This window comes from Portunus trituberculatus, chromosome 41 (genome assembly GCF_017591435.1).
Source record: "Portunus trituberculatus isolate SZX2019 chromosome 41, ASM1759143v1, whole genome shotgun sequence".
Classification (NCBI taxonomy): Eukaryota; Metazoa; Arthropoda; class Malacostraca; order Decapoda; family Portunidae; genus Portunus; species Portunus trituberculatus.
The window spans coordinates 34,868,039-34,883,974 of record NC_059295.1 but is presented as its reverse complement, the minus strand read 5'-3'; the positions used below and the strand labels follow the sequence as shown (position 1 = coordinate 34,883,974).

Genomic DNA, 15,936 nt, shown 5'->3' with positions numbered 1-15,936 from the left:
TTACTTTATTTTATGTGTGTTTTGTGTCTTTCTCCTTGCAAAATTTGATTAATTTCATTTAAGCATATTGCCATTTTTATTTTATTTGTTTATTTATTTATATATATATATATATATATATATATATATATATATATATATATATATATATATATATATATATATATATATATATGGCTTACATCATAGATGAAAATAAAAAAAATTTCTCAGGTGTTCATACTTTGTATAGCTTTAGTTTTTGGGTGTATTAGGTAGCATGTTTCAGATCAATCACGATAGTCATATACTTATAAAAGTATTAACAAGATGATGATAGCTACTTATATTAGATTTGCTATTTCAAAGTGAAAAAATATAGTTTCAATGTTTAGTGTTGCATTATTGTAAAATAAAAAGTTACACAAAAATATGTTAAATTCAACACAATCTAAGTGATGAATTTTCTTCTTTCCCCAACCTAGTGTTTTTGAGGATAAGAAAGTTTCTGAGCACAATAGAATTAATTAATTTCTTTATTGTATTATTCAATGAACTAAACAGCATTTCTTTTTCTTGCAGGTATAAGAAGAGTGTCAAACTTCAGCTGTCGTGAAGGTAAGATTGATAACTCCTGGTTTACATATGTATGTCAATAAAAGGACTTGAAAGTTGTAAGGTGCATCCGTCTTCAAATATAACATAACTTGATCTTGCTGTATTTTGTTTGGAACTTTTATTGAATTGATCGAGAATCAATGTTTAACATTAATTTGGAAGCCTTCTTGTTCATATATAGTATTGTAAATAGGAATTTATGCCATAATATGTTAACTTATTGAAAAGAGAAAATGTGAATCTTGATTTTTTATAAGTAGGCAGGAAACCAAATGTTTGCTATCTTGTCGAAGCTTCTAAAAATGACGTATGGCAAACTCATGCAATGACAGTAAACATGATGTGAATGGGTTTTAGAAAAGTAGAGAGAAAGAATATAAATTGTCAACTGCCTGGAAGGTCATAGCAGTAAGTTATGTGCAAAGTAATCTCAATAGTCTCTTGATTAATTAATAATGAGTGAGGATCATAATTAGATGTTATTTTATGTGTTTTTGTGTTGCATCTTTCAGTTACATGCAAGATTGTTTTATCCTGTGTAGCTGAGGAGACAAGTACACCTTGAAAGCTCCTCCAACCTGTAGGTGAGTGACCAAAATACACAGTCCTTTATGTATGCCAATGTGTACACTGTATGAGGAACTCCTATCATCATAACTAAATTTTGTTGAACATGCATGGCACTGAACTGTGATGGTGCTGTAATAATGTACTGGAGGAAGCTTCCCTTTCTGATAATCATTGACATTTTCAGACTTGATGGTTGTACAGAGGATGCAGTGGCAGTGTGTTGAGGTGAGTTACCATGAAGAACTATTTGTTTCTTGACACATGCTGCAATGGTTGCATAGTTCAACTGAAGAAAAGGAAGTAGACAATTTTCAACTGATAAATTTAAATCTGGGTGCAATTTGTTGTTTTTCCTTAAGGGGGCCATCTGGTGGCAATGGTACCGAAGAATCTGAAAACTCAAAATCCCCAAAACACTACCAGAGCATCCCTGAACATATGGCAACATAGTGATGGAGTATATTGGGGAAATATGCTAAAATATGTGGGGTATATAAACTTTAAATGGCCCCTGCCACGCCTGCCGCAGCCCGAGGCTTCCCCCTCCCCACTCGTTGTACCATAAATGATGATAATAAGCTCGGAAAATGTCATGAAAAGTGGTTTCTTTGGTAAGAAAAGGCGGGCTCTGGCAACTCAGTAACATGGCATACACAGGAACACACCCTCACCCTTCCATTTCAGTGTCCATGTGACTGTGATGGGAGGAGGATGTAATGAGTATCTTGCCATTGTTTCACGCCTTGCAAGCCACAACCCAGCCTATTTTACCTTTTTTTTTTTTTTTTTTTTTTTTTTTTTTTTTCCACACCCTCGCCTTCGAGCGACTAATGCCTACAGTCATTGTAGGGGGTCCAGGTACCATATGAGTCTTACAGAATATTCTAAACATGCCTAAAAAACATATATGATGCACATGGTGGTGTATGAGCACGAAATATCCAACCCAAATGAATGTACAAGGTCATAGAGGACGAAAATGACCTCTCTTGGTTTTTTTGTCTTTTTCTCAGTTTTCACTTTTTTATCATTCAAAATCGTATCTTGTCCCACATTTCTCAACGGATTTTCAATTTTGAAGGTATCATTTTGAATCTCAATGAAGCTGCTACATTTCCATCTCAAAATTTTGAAATTTTTATTTGCTGTGCCATGTAATTTTATATAAAAAAAAAATAATAATAATAAATAAATAATTCATAATGGCCATCAAAATAAATATTCAAAATTCTATGAGATGGAAAGTTTTGTTTTATCACATCCTTTATATAAGTACTGGCATAATTTAAATCTGCCCTCCGGTGACAAAGTTTATAGGAAATATTTTATTTAAAAAAATATTGAGTTTTTATTTTTCATGCAGATATTTATGGTTTGATTCGCTTGTAACTACTAAACTAACATCTCTTAATAGTTATTTATCAGTGAAAAAAAAAAAATTACGTACCTCTTTATTTTTTATTTTTGAAAACCTAACCGGACAGTCCCCTTAAAAAAATATACTTTTTTGTTTCATATTATTCAAGGTATGTAAGTGTTACTTTATTTTATGTGTGTGTATTTGTGTCTTTCTCCTTGCAAAATTTGATTAATTGGTGTGATTTGATTTAAGCATATTTCCATTTTATATATATATATATATATATATATATATATATATATATATATATATATATATATATATATATGGCTTACATCATAGATGAAAATTAACTAATTTTCTCAGGTGTTTATACTTTGTATAGCTTTAGTTGTTGGGTGTATTAGGTAGTATGTTTCAGATCAATTACGATAGTCATACTTATCAAAGTATTAACAAGATGATGACAACTACTTATATTAGATTTACTATTTCAAAGTGATGAAATATAGTTTTAATGTTTAGTTCTGCATTATTGTAAAATAAAAAGATACACAAAAATATGTTAAATTCAACACAATCTAAGTGATGAATTTTCTTCTTTCCCCGACCTAGTGTTTTTGAGGATAAGAAATTTTGTGAGCACAATAGAATTAATTGATTTCTTTATTTTATTATTCAATGAACTAAACAGCATTTCTTTTTCTTGCAGGTATGAGAAGAGTGTCAAACTTCAGCTATTGTGAAGGTAAGATTAATAACTCCTTGTTTACATATGTATGTCAATAAAAGGACTTGAAAGTTGTAAGATGCATCCGTCTTCAAGTGTAACATAACTTGATCTTGCCATATTTTATTTGGAACCTTTATTGAATTGATCGAAAATCAATAGATAACGTAAATTTGGAAGCCGTCTTGTTCATATATTGTAAATAGGAATTTATGCCATAATGTATTAACTTGTTGAAAAGAGAAATTGTGAATTTTAATTTTTGATAAGTAGACAGGAAACCAAATGTTTGCCATCTTGTTGAAGCTTCTAAAAATTATGTAAGGGGAACTCATGCAATGACAGTAAACATGTGAATGGGTTTTAGAAAAGTAGAGAGAAAGAATATAAATTGTCAGCTGCCTGGAAGGTCATAGCAGTAAGTTAAATACAAAGTAATCTCAATAGTCTCTTGATTAATTAATAATGAGGGAGGATCATAATGAGATGTTATTTTAGGTGTTTTTGTGTTGCATCTTCCAGTGACACAAAAGATTGTTTTATCCTGTGTAGTTGAGGAGACAATTGCACCTTGAAAGCTCCACCAGCCTGTAGGTGAGTGATCAAAATACACAGTCCTTTATGCATGCCAACGTATACACTGTATGAGGAATTCCTATTGTCATGAATGAACCTTGTTGAACATGCATGGCACTGAACTGTGATGGTGCTGTAACAATGTACTGGAGGAAGCTTCCCTTGCTGATAATCACTGACATTTTCAGACTTAGTGGTTGTACAGAGAAAGCAGTGGCAGTGTGTTGAGGTGAGTTACCTTGAAGAACTATTTGTTTCTTGACACATGCTATGATGATTGCATAGTTCAACTGAAGAATAGAAAGTAGACAATTTTTCAACTGAGAAATGAAATCTGGGTGCAATTTATTGTTTTTCCTTAAAAAGATAATGCTCATGCATTTCTTTTTTGTTTCTTGCAGCAGTATATATTGGACCCCAAGAGAACAAGTCTCGTTTGAAATCAGTATTAAAAAGATTTTTTTCAAGGTATGTAAGTGTTACTTTATTTTATATGTGTGTATTTGTTTCTTTCTCTTTGCAAACTTTTATTCATTGGTGTGATTTGATTTAAGCATATTGCCATTTTCATTTAGCTTTTTATGTGACTTACAGCATTGTTGAAAATTAGCATAACTTTCTCAGGTGTTCATACTTTGTATAGCTTTAGTTGTTGGGTGTATTAGGTAGTATGTTTCAGATCAATCACGATAGTCATATAATTATCAAAGTATTAACAAGATGATAGCTACTTATATAAGATTTGTTATTTGAAAGTGAAAAAGATAGTTTCAATGTTTAGTGTTGCATTATTGTTAAATAAAAAGATACACAAAAATATACTAAATTCAACACAATCTAAATGATGAATTTTCTTCTTTCCCCAACCTAGTGTTTTTGAGGATGAAAACATTTCTGAGCACAATAGAATGAATTAATTTCTTTATTGTATTTTTCAAAGAACTAAACAACATTTCTTTTTTCATGCAGGTATAAGAAGAGTGTCAAACTTCAGCTATTGTGAAGGTAAGATTCATAACTCCTTGTTTACATATGTATGTCAATAAAAGGACTTGAAAGTTGTAAGGTGCTTCCGTCTTCAAATGTAACATAACTTGATCTTGCCATATTTTGTTTGGAACCTTTATTGAATTGATCAAGAATTAATATATAACATTAATTTGGAAGCCTTCTTGTTCATATATAGTATTGTAAATGGGAATTTATGCCATAATGTATTACTTAATTGGAAAGAGAAAATGTAAATCTTGATTTTTGATAAGTAGACAGGAAACCAAATGTTTGCCATCTTGTTGAAGCTTCTAAGAATGACGTACTTCAAAGTCATGCAACGACAGTAAACATGATGTGAATGGGTTTTTAGAAAAGTAGAAAGAAAGAATATAAATTGTCAACTGCCTGGAAGGTCATAGCAGTAAGTTAATTGCAAAGTAATAGTCTTTTGATTAATTAGTAATGAATAAGGATCATAATGAGATGTTATTTTAGGTGTTTTTGTGTTGCATCTTCCAGTGACACGCAAGATTATTTTATCCTGTGTACCTGAGGAGACGAGTGTACCTTGAAAGCTCCACCAGCCTGTAGGTAAGTGATCAAAATACACACAGTCCTTTATGCATGCCAATGTATACACTGTATGATGAATTGCGATCGTCATAAATGAACCTTGTTGAACATGCATGGCACTGAACTGTGATGGTGCTGTAACAATGTACTGGAGGAAGCTTCCCTTGCTGATAATCACTGACATTTTCAGACTTAGTGGTTGTACAGAGAAAGTAGTGGCAGTGTGTTGAGGTGAGTTACATTGAAGAACTATTTGTTTCTTGACACATGCTATGATGATTGCATAGTTCAACTGAAGAATAGAAAGTAGACAATTTTTCAACTGAGAAATGAAATTGGGTGCAATTTATTGGTTTTCCTTAAAAAGATAATGCTCATGCATTTCTTTTTTGTTTCTTGCAGCAGTATATATTGGACCCCAAGAGAACAAGTCTCGTTTGATATCAGTATTAAAAAGATTTATTCAAGGTATGTAAGTGTTACTTTATATTATATGTGTGTATTTATGTCTTTCTCTTTGCAAACTTTTATTCATTGGTGTGATTTGATTTAAGCATATTGCCATTTTCATTTAGCTTTTTATGTGACTTACAGCATAGTTGAAAATTAACGTAACTTTCTCAGGTGTTCATACTTTGTATAGCTTTAGTTGTTGGGTGTATTAGGTAATATGTTTCAGATCAATCGTGATAGTCATATAATTATCAAAGTATTGACAAGATGATAATAGCTACTTATATAAGATTTGCTATTTGAAAGTGAAAAAAATAGTTTCAGTGTTTAGTGTTGCATTATTGTTAAATATAAAGATACAAAAATATACTAAATTCAACACAATCTAAATGATGAATTTTTCTTCTTTCCCCAACCTAGTGTTTTTGAGGATGAAAACATTTCTGAGCACAATAGAATGAATTAATTTCTTTATTGTATTTTTCAATGAACTAAACAGCATTTTTTTTTTTTTTTTTTTTTTTTTTTTTTTTTTCAGGTATAAGAAGAGTGTCAAACTTCAGCTATTGTGAAGGTAAGATTAATAACTCCTTGTTTACATATGTATGTCAATAAAAGGATTTGAAAGTTGTAAGGTGCATCCGTCTTCAAATGTAACATAACTTGATCTTGCCATATTTTGTTTGGAACCTTTATTGAATTTATCGAGAATCAATATATAACAAAAAAAATTTATTAGAAAGAGAAAATGTAAATCTTGATTTTTGATAAGTAGACAGGAAACCAAATGTTTGCCATCTTGTTGGAAGCTTCTAAGAATGACATACCTCAAACTCGTGCAACGACAGTAAACATGATGTGAATGGGTTTTAGAAAAGTAGAAAGAAAGAATATAAATTGTCAACTGCCTGGAAGGTCATAGCAGTAAGTTAAATGCACAGTAATCTTAATAGTCTCTTGATTAATTAGAAATGAAAAAGGATCATAGTGAGATGTTATTTTAGGTGTTTTTGTGTTGCATCTTCCAGTGACATGCAAGATTGTTTTATCCTGTGTACCTGAGGAGACAAGTGCACCTTGAAAGCTCCACCAGCCTGTAGGTAAGTGATCAAAATACACACTGTCCTTTATGCATGCCAATGTATACACTGTATGATGAATTGCGATCGTCATAAATGAACCTTGTTGAACATGCATGGCACTGAACTGTGATGGTGCTGTAACAATGTACTGGAGGAAGCTTCCCTTGCTGATAATCACTGACATTTTCAGACTTAGTGGTTGTACAGAGAAAGCAGTGGCAGTGTGTTGAGGTGAGTTACCTTGAAGAACTATTTGTTTCTTGACACATGCTATGATGATTGCATAGTTCAACTGAAGAATAGAAAGTAGACAAATTTTCAACTGAGAAATGAAATTGGGTGCAATTTATTGGTTTTCCTTAAAATGATAATGCTCATGCATTTCTTTTTTGTTTCTTGCAGCAGTATATATTGGACCCCAAGAGAACAAGTCTTGTTTGATATCAGTATTAGAAAGATTTATTCAAGGTATGTAAGTGTTACTTTATTTTATGTGTGTATTTGTCTTTCTCTGTGGTACATTTTATTCATTGGTGTGATTTGATTTAAGCATATTGCCATTTTCATTTAGCTTTTTATGTGACTTACAGCATAGTTGAAAATTAACATAACTTTCTCAGGTGTTCATACTTTGTATAGCTTTAGTTGTTGGTGTATTAGGTAGTATGTTTCAGATCAATCACGATAGTCATATAATTATCAAAGTATTAACAAGATGATAGCTACTTATATAAGATTTGCTATTTGAAAGTGAAAAAAATAGTTTCAGTGTTTAGTGTTGCATTATTGTTAAATAAAAAGATACACAAAAATATACTAAATTCAACACAATCTAAATGATGAATTTTCTTCTTTCCCCAACCTAGTGTTTTTGAGGATGAAAACATTTCTGAGCACAATAGAATGAATTAATTTCTTTATTGTATTTTTCAATGAACTAAACAGCATTTTTTTTTTTTTTTTTTTTTTTTTTTTTCAGGTATAAGAAGAGTGTCAAACTTCAGCTATTGTGAAGGTAAGATTAATAACTCCTTGTTTACATATGTATGTCAATGAAAGGATTTGAAAGTTGTAAGGTGCATCCGTCTTCAAATGTAACATAACTTGATCTTGTCATATTTTGTTTGGAACCTTTATTGAATTTATCGAGAATCAATATATAACAAAAAAAAAATTTATTAGAGAGAGAAAATGTAAATCTTGATTTTGATAAGTAGACAGGAAACCAAATGTTTGCCATCTTGTTGGAAGCTTCTAAGAATGACGTACCTCAAACTCGTGCAACGACAGTAAACATGATGTGAATGGGTTTTAGAAAAGTAGAAAGAAAGAATATAAATTGTCAACTGCCTGGAAGGTCATAGCAGTAAGTTAAATGCACAGTAATCTTAATAGTCTCTTGATTAATTAGAAATGAAAAAGGATAATAGTGAGATGTTATTTTAGGTGTTTTTGTGTTGCATCTTCCAGTGACATGCAAGATTGTTTTATCCTGTGTACCTGAGGAGACAAGTGCACCTTGAAAGCTCCACCAGCCTGTAGGTAAGTGATCAAAATACACACTGTCCTTTATGCATGCCAATGTATACACTGTATGATGAATTGCGATCGTCATAAATGAACCTTGTTGAACATGCATGGCACTGAACTGTGATGGTGCTGTAACAATGTACTGGAGGAAGCTTCCCTTGCTGATAATCACTGACATTTTCAGACTTAGTGGTTGTACAGAGAAAGCAGTGGCAGTGTGTTGAGGTGAGTTACCTTGAAGAACTATTTGTTTCTTGACACATGCTATGATGATTGCATAGTTCAACTGAAGAATAGAAAGTAGACAAATTTTCAACTGAGAAATGAAATTGGGTGCAATTTATTGGTTTTCCTTAAAATGATAATGCTCATGCATTTCTTTTTTGTTTCTTGCAGCAGTATATATTGGACCCCAAGAGAACAAGTCTTGTTTGATATCAGTATTAAAAAGATTTATTCAAGGTATGTAAGTGTTACTTTATTTTATGTGTGTATTTGTCTTTCTCTGTGGTACATTTTATTCATTGGTGTGATTTGATTTAAGCATATTGCCATTTTCATTTAGCTTTTTATGTGACTTACAGCATAGTTGAAAATTAACATAACTTTCTCAGGTGTTCATACTTTGTATAGCTTTAGTTGTTGGTGTATTAGGTAGTATGTTTCAGATCAATCACGATAGTCATATAATTATCAAAGTATTAACAAGATGATAGCTACTTATATAAGATTTGCTATTTGAAAGTGAAAAAAATAGTTTCAGTGTTTAGTGTTGCATTATTGTTAAATAAAAAGATACACAAAAATATACTAAATTCAACACAATCTAAATGATGAATTTTCTTCTTTCCCCAACCTAGTGTTTTTGAGGATGAAAACATTTCTGAGCACAATAGAATGAATTAATTTCTTTATTGTATTTCTCAATGAACTAAACAGCATTTTTTTTTTTTTTTTTTTTTTTTTTTTTTTTTTTCAGGTATAAGAAGAGTGTCAAACTTCAGCTATTGTGAAGGTAAGATTAATAACTCCTTGTTTACATATGTATGTCAATAAAAGGATTTGAAAGTTGTAAGGTGCATCCGTCTTCAAATGTAACATAACTTGATCTTGTCATATTTTGTTTGGAACCTTTATTGAATTTATCGAGAATCAATATATAACAAAAAAAAAATTTATTAGAGAGAGAAAATGTAAATCTTGATTTTTGATAAGTAGACAGGAAACCAAATGTTTGCCATCTTGTTGGAAGCTTCTAAGAATGACGTACCTCAAACTCGTGCAACGACAGTAAACATGATGTGAATAGGTTTTAGAAAAGTAGAAAGAAAGAATATAAATTGTCAACTGCCTGGAAGGTCATAGCAGTAAGTTAAATGCACAGTAATCTTAATAGTCTCTTGATTAATTAGAAATGAAAAAGGATCATAGTGAGATGTTATTTTAGGTGTTTTTGTGTTGCATCTTCCAGTGACATGCAAGATTGTTTTATCCTGTGTACCTGAGGAGACAAGTGCACCTTGAAAGCTCCACCAGCCTGTAGGTAAGTGATCAAAATACACACTGTCCTTTATGCATGCCAATGTATACACTGTATGATGAATTGCGATCGTCATAAATGAACCTTGTTGAACATGCATGGCACTGAACTGTGATGGTGCTGTAACAATGTACTGGAGGAAGCTTCCCTTGCTGATAATCACTGACATTTTCAGACTTAGTGGTTGTACAGAGAAAGCAGTGGCAGTGTGTTGAGGTGAGTTACCTTGAAGAACTATTTGTTTCTTGACACATGCTATGATGATTGCATAGTTCAACTGAAGAATAGAAAGTAGACAAATTTTCAACTGAGAAATGAAATTGGGTGCAATTTATTGGTTTTCCTTAAAATGATAATGCTCATGCATTTCTTTTTTGTTTCTTGCAGCAGTATATATTGGACCCCAAGAGAACAAGTCTTGTTTGATATCAGTATTAAAAAGATTTATTCAAGGTATGTAAGTGTTACTTTATTTTATGTGTGTATTTGTCTTTCTCTTTGGTAAATTTTATTAATTGGTGTTATTTGATTTAAGCATATTGCCATTTTCATTTAGCTTTTTATGTGACTTACGGCATAGTTGAAAATTAACATAACTTTCTCAGGTGTTCATACTTTGTATAGCTTTATTTGTTGGTGTATTAGGTAGTATGTTTCAGATCAATCACGATAGTCATATAATTATCAAAGTATTAACAAGATGATAGCTACTTATATAAGATTTGTTATTTGAAAGTGAAAAAAATAGTTTCAGTGTTTAGTGTTGCATTATTGTTAAATAAAAAGATACAAAAATATACTAAATTCAACACAATCTAAATGATGAATTTTCTTCTTTCCCCAACCTAGTGTTTTTGAGGATGAAAACATTTCTGAGCACAATAGAATGAATTAATTTCTTTATTGTATTTTTCAATGAACTAAACAGCATTTCTTTTTTCTTGCTGGTATAAGAAGAGTGTCAAACTTCAGCTATCGTGTAGGTAAGAATAATAACTCCTTGTTTACATATGTATGTCAATAAAAGGACTTGAAAGTTGTAAGGTGCATCCGTCTTCAAATGTAACATAACTTGATCTTGCCATATTTTGTTTGGAACCTTTATTGAATTGATCAAGAATCAATATATATCATTAATTTGGAAGCCTTCTTGTTCATATATAGTATTGTAAATAGGAATTTATGCCATAATGTATTAATTAATTGGAAAGAGAAAATGTAAATCTTGATTTTTGATAAGTAGACAGGAAACCAAATGTTTGCCATCTTGTTGAAGCTTCTAAGAATGACGTACTTCAAAGTCATGCAACGACAGTAAACATGATGTGAATGGGTTTTAGAAAAGTAGAAAGAAATAATATAAATTGTCAACTGCCTGGAAGGTCATAGTAAGTTAAATGCAAAGTAATAGTCTTTTGATTAAATAGTAATGAATAAGGATCATAATGAGATGTTATTTTAGGTGTTTTTGTGTTGCATCTTCCAGTGACACGCAAGATTGTTTTATCCTGTGTACCTGAGGAGACAAGTGTACCTTGAAAGCTCCACCAGCCTGTAGGTAAGTGATCAAAATACACATAGTCCTTATGCATGCCAACGTAGACACTGTATGATGAATTGCGATCATCATAAGTGAACCTTGTTGACCATGCAGTGTGTTGAGGTGAGTTAGCTTGAAGAACTATTTGTTTCTTGACACATGCTATGATGATTGCATAGTTCAACTGAAGAATAGAAAGTAGTTAATTTTTCAACTGAGAAATGAAATTGGGTGCAATTTATTGTTTTTCCTAAAAAAAATAATAATAGTGCTCTTGCTTTTTTTTTTTTTTTTTTTTTTTTTTATTGCAGTACATATTAGACTCCAAGAAAACAAGCATTGTTTGCTATCAGTATTAAAAAGCTTTATTCAAGGAATGTAAGTGTTACTTTATTATGTGTGTGTGTGTGTGTCCTTGCAAAATTATATTCATTGGTGTGATTTGATTTGAGCATTTTGCTATTTTCAGTGTAGCTTTTTATATGACTTAGAGCATAGTTGAAAATTAACAAAACTTTCTCAGGTGTTCATACTTTATAGCTTTAGTCATTGGGTGTATAAGATAGCATGTTTCAGATCAATCAAGATAGTCATATACTTACCAAAGTATTAGCAAGATGATGATAGCTACTTATATTAGATATGCTATTTCAAAGTGAAGAAATATAGTTTCAATGTTTAGTGTTTCATTATTGTAAAATAAAAAGATACTAAAAATATGTTAAATTCAACACAATCTAAGTGATGAATTTGCTTCTTTCCCCGACCTAGTGTTTTTGAGGATAAGGAAGTTTCTGAGCACAATAGAATGAATGAATTTCTTTATTGTATTATTCAATGAACCACAGATAACAGTAGATCTGGATTTGATACAGCATTGCGGAGCCGCCACTGCAGTAACACCCAAAGCAGTCGACTGGTAGTACGCGGCAGATGACTGTTTAAAGTTCTAATTTTGTAAAGTTTTATACAATATAAGGTGCATTTTTTAAGGAAATACTAATCATTACTAAATACCGCAGCAGTGGGAAGGCGTGTGCATTTGTGGAGGCTGTGAGGTGCACCAGATTAAGGGCTCGGCTGACCTCTACCTGGAGGAAACATTATTATTTTTATTATTATTATTATTATTATTATTGTGTACATATTTGTAACAAGTTGTATACACCCATGTATACTGCGAATGGGTCATTTTAAAATGTCAGGCGAGCAGGGAGATGGCCAACGGTTTAGCCAATGGACAGTCACTCAAGTCAGTCATACTAGGGATACTGCTGCAGCCAAAAGTGAGGGGTTATAATTGTTACGTGCATGTTCAGGCATTTTGACATATCTGTGGAGACAATGAAACAGTGAAATGTGAATGCTGTTGAAAGAGTTTTGTCCAACAATGGATTTACAGTGAAAGTGTGAAGGCTCACATGAAAATGTTATTATGTGCGTGTGTGATGCAGTCGCTAGTGATGTCACTGTGCAGTTAGTAATGAAGTACAGTGAGGTGAATAAGGAGTGAACATTGTGAGTGGTATATCCAACCGTGACGTGTGTAGGGTGACGCCGAGTGTTGTATGCGGACTGTGGAGTTAAGTCAGTGGTACAGTGGAGAAGAACTGCTAGTGGTGACTTGAGGTGCACAATGTGAAACACTACAGTGAAATATAATGAGAGGTCACACAAAATGGCAGAGTGAGAGGCTGTAACTGGGACGTAATCCGAGACGCATGCAACTGGTGGCAGTGACTGCAGTTATGACATCTGGTGCCATATAGATAGTCAGTTTGGGAAAAGATAGTGACACTGGTGAAGAATAGTGACATGTTACTGACATCACTGTGACGTGGAAGTGTACTGTGGAGTGCTGTTAAGTGTTAAACTCACCTGATTACTAACGTGACTGTAACAAACCGATGAATGACTGATAGTGACTACTGCAATATATTTCTTCGCGTTAATGATGTAAGAAAAAAATAAAGTCCGACTACGCGCTTTGTAAATAGTCTTCCTAAAAAAAAAAGAAGTTGCATTTTTGTTAATGAAATTATATAGAGTACGCTAATGCAACATCTGTAACATATATAAGGGGTGGGATAGTAAGACACCAACAGTGATGTCCACGCCAAGCGCAAACCTGGTGTCGCCACAGGAGGTAACACACGGTCACAGAGTGATGACAAGAGGCGTAAACTCACAGGTGTGAAGAAGAGATGAGCAAGTGGACAGCCAAAATCATGTAAAGTAATTTATAAGTGATACAAAATTTGCATTTTGTGTTTGAAATACAGCTGTAAGCTTAAAGTTGTATTTAAACATCCACCTGGTACTATATAAATTCTCGTGTTTGACTCGTATAACTGAGCGGTACAATGACACGGTTGTATGGATTTAGATATCACTTTCAGGCATTGAATTAAACACAGTTAGCTTCCTTCACAGTGATCTTCATAGATTCATGTTGGCTAGGAGCTGAGATTTCGAGGTTTGAAATTAAAGTTCCGTTCTCCGGCTTTGGGTACGTTACTGCAGCGCGGCGATTTTTCGTGTCAAATCCAGATCTACTGTTATCTGTGAATGAACTAAACAGCATTTCTTTTTCTTGCAGGTATGAGAAGAGTGTCAAACTTCAGCTGTCGTGAAGGTAAGATTAATAACTCCTTGTTTACATATGTATTTCACTAAAAGGACTTGAAAGTTGTAAGGTCCATCTGTCTTCAAATGTAACATCACTTGATTTTGCCATATTTTGTTTGGAACTATTTTTGAATTGATCGAGAATCAATAGATAACATTAATTTAGAAGCCTTCTTGTTCATGTAGAGAACAGGCAATCCCCGCTTAACGAAGGTTCACACAACAAAATTTCGCTACAATGAATGTTTCCTTTTACTACCATCTGCTCGTTTCATGAACACCAAACTCGCTATAACGAAATTTTATGCAGGTAATTATTTCCAAGTTTGAAAGCCTTGCCGTATCATGCAAGCCAACAGGCTCTTGAATACACCAGCACCTTTCGTGGACAAAACACGCACCCCCTAGTTCAAAACAATAACAGCGTCAGCAGCAGCTCGTCTTCCCTCGCTTGACATGCCACCAAAACGCCCTGCAATGTCACCTAGCGTTGCTGAGAAGACCAGGAAGTCTCTTACTCTCGAAGTGAATCGAGATGTTATTCACAGAAACGAGAGAGGCGAGAAAACTAATAGCATTGCTTCCCACCATGGGTTAACTCCATCTACTGTACCATTTTCAAGTCAGCAGACTATTAAGAAGGCTGGTAAGATCACCTAAACTCATAACTCTGCAATGGATAAGATGGAAAGCCTTGTGGAAATGTGGTACATAAGTTTTGTATGCGGTACAATGATGTGCCCTTTGTTTACATTCCACAGATTGCCAGCTAGCGTATTTCCTGCTCCACTCTCCCTCCCTTCATAAATTTAAGATCATCAACATTATAAAGTTACTTACATACATACATACATTAGTGTACATTATAATGACTTAGTCTTAAATTAAACTGCTTAAATGTTTAACTTCATAATTTTTTCTTTCATTAAACCTTTTACTGTACTATGATGCACTCTCGCTTTGTTTACTCTCAATGGAAGCTCACCAGGGGTTAAACTTGTTATAATTGGTTCGCTTAATGAAGATTCGCTTAACGAAGGATTTTTTTAGGAACATAACCCCTTCGTTAAGCGGGGGGTTGCCTGTATTGTAAATAGAAATTTATCCCATAATGTATTAACTTATTGAAAAGAGAAAATGTGAATCTTGATTTTTGATAAGTAGACAGGAAACTAAATGTTTGCCATCTTGTCAAAGCTTCTAAAAATTACATAGGGCGAACTCATGCAATGACAGTAAACATAATGTGAATGGGTTTTAGAAAAGTAGAGAGAAAGAATATAAATTATCAACTGCCTAGGTCATAGCAGTAAGTTAAATGCAAAGTAATCTCAATAGTCTCTTATCTCATTATGATCCTCACTCATTATTAATTAATTGTTATTTTAGGTGTTTTTGTGTTGCATCTTCCAGTGACAAGCAAGATTGTTTTATCCTGTGTAGTTGAGGAGACAAGTGCACCTTGAAAGCCTCACCAACCTGTAGGTGAGTGACCAAAATATACTGAGTTTTTTTATGCATGCCAATGTGTACACTGTATGAGGAATTGCTGTTGTCATAAATGAACCTTGTTGAACATGCTGTGATGGTGCTGTAACAATGTACTGGAGGAAGCTTCCCTTGCTGGTAATCATTGACATTTTCAGGCTTGGTTGTACAGAGGATGCAATGGCAGTGTGTTGAGGTGAGTTACCTTGAAGAACTATTTGTTTCTGGACACATGGATCAGTCAGGTTTGATAGGTGTCTGCTAGGACTAAAGTAT

At 32.9% G+C, this 15,936-nt stretch overlaps 1 long non-coding RNA gene across 4 annotated transcripts in view; it reads left to right on the top strand.

Annotated features, from left to right (window-relative positions):
* The window catches only part of LOC123516587, a 31,842-nt gene that overhangs the window by 15,652 nt on the left and 254 nt on the right, over positions 1-15,936 (top strand). For all 4 annotated transcript variants that reach the window (XR_006678244.1, XR_006678245.1, XR_006678247.1 and 1 more), the window contains 28 exons: positions 562-597; positions 1,110-1,181; positions 1,352-1,392; positions 3,240-3,275; positions 3,780-3,851; positions 4,022-4,062; positions 4,235-4,301; positions 4,803-4,838; positions 5,346-5,417; positions 5,590-5,630; positions 5,802-5,867; positions 6,391-6,426; positions 6,881-6,952; positions 7,125-7,165; positions 7,337-7,402; positions 7,914-7,949; positions 8,405-8,476; positions 8,649-8,689; positions 8,861-8,926; positions 9,444-9,479; positions 9,936-10,007; positions 10,180-10,220; positions 10,392-10,457; positions 10,959-10,987; positions 11,491-11,562; positions 14,144-14,179; positions 15,586-15,657; positions 15,819-15,936. The exon at positions 15,819-15,936 is cut by the window's right edge. This is a non-coding gene — a long non-coding RNA (uncharacterized LOC123516587). The remainder of the gene's footprint in view (positions 1-561; positions 598-1,109; positions 1,182-1,351; positions 1,393-3,239; positions 3,276-3,779; positions 3,852-4,021; positions 4,063-4,234; positions 4,302-4,802; positions 4,839-5,345; positions 5,418-5,589; positions 5,631-5,801; positions 5,868-6,390; positions 6,427-6,880; positions 6,953-7,124; positions 7,166-7,336; positions 7,403-7,913; positions 7,950-8,404; positions 8,477-8,648; positions 8,690-8,860; positions 8,927-9,443; positions 9,480-9,935; positions 10,008-10,179; positions 10,221-10,391; positions 10,458-10,958; positions 10,988-11,490; positions 11,563-14,143; positions 14,180-15,585; positions 15,658-15,818) is intronic.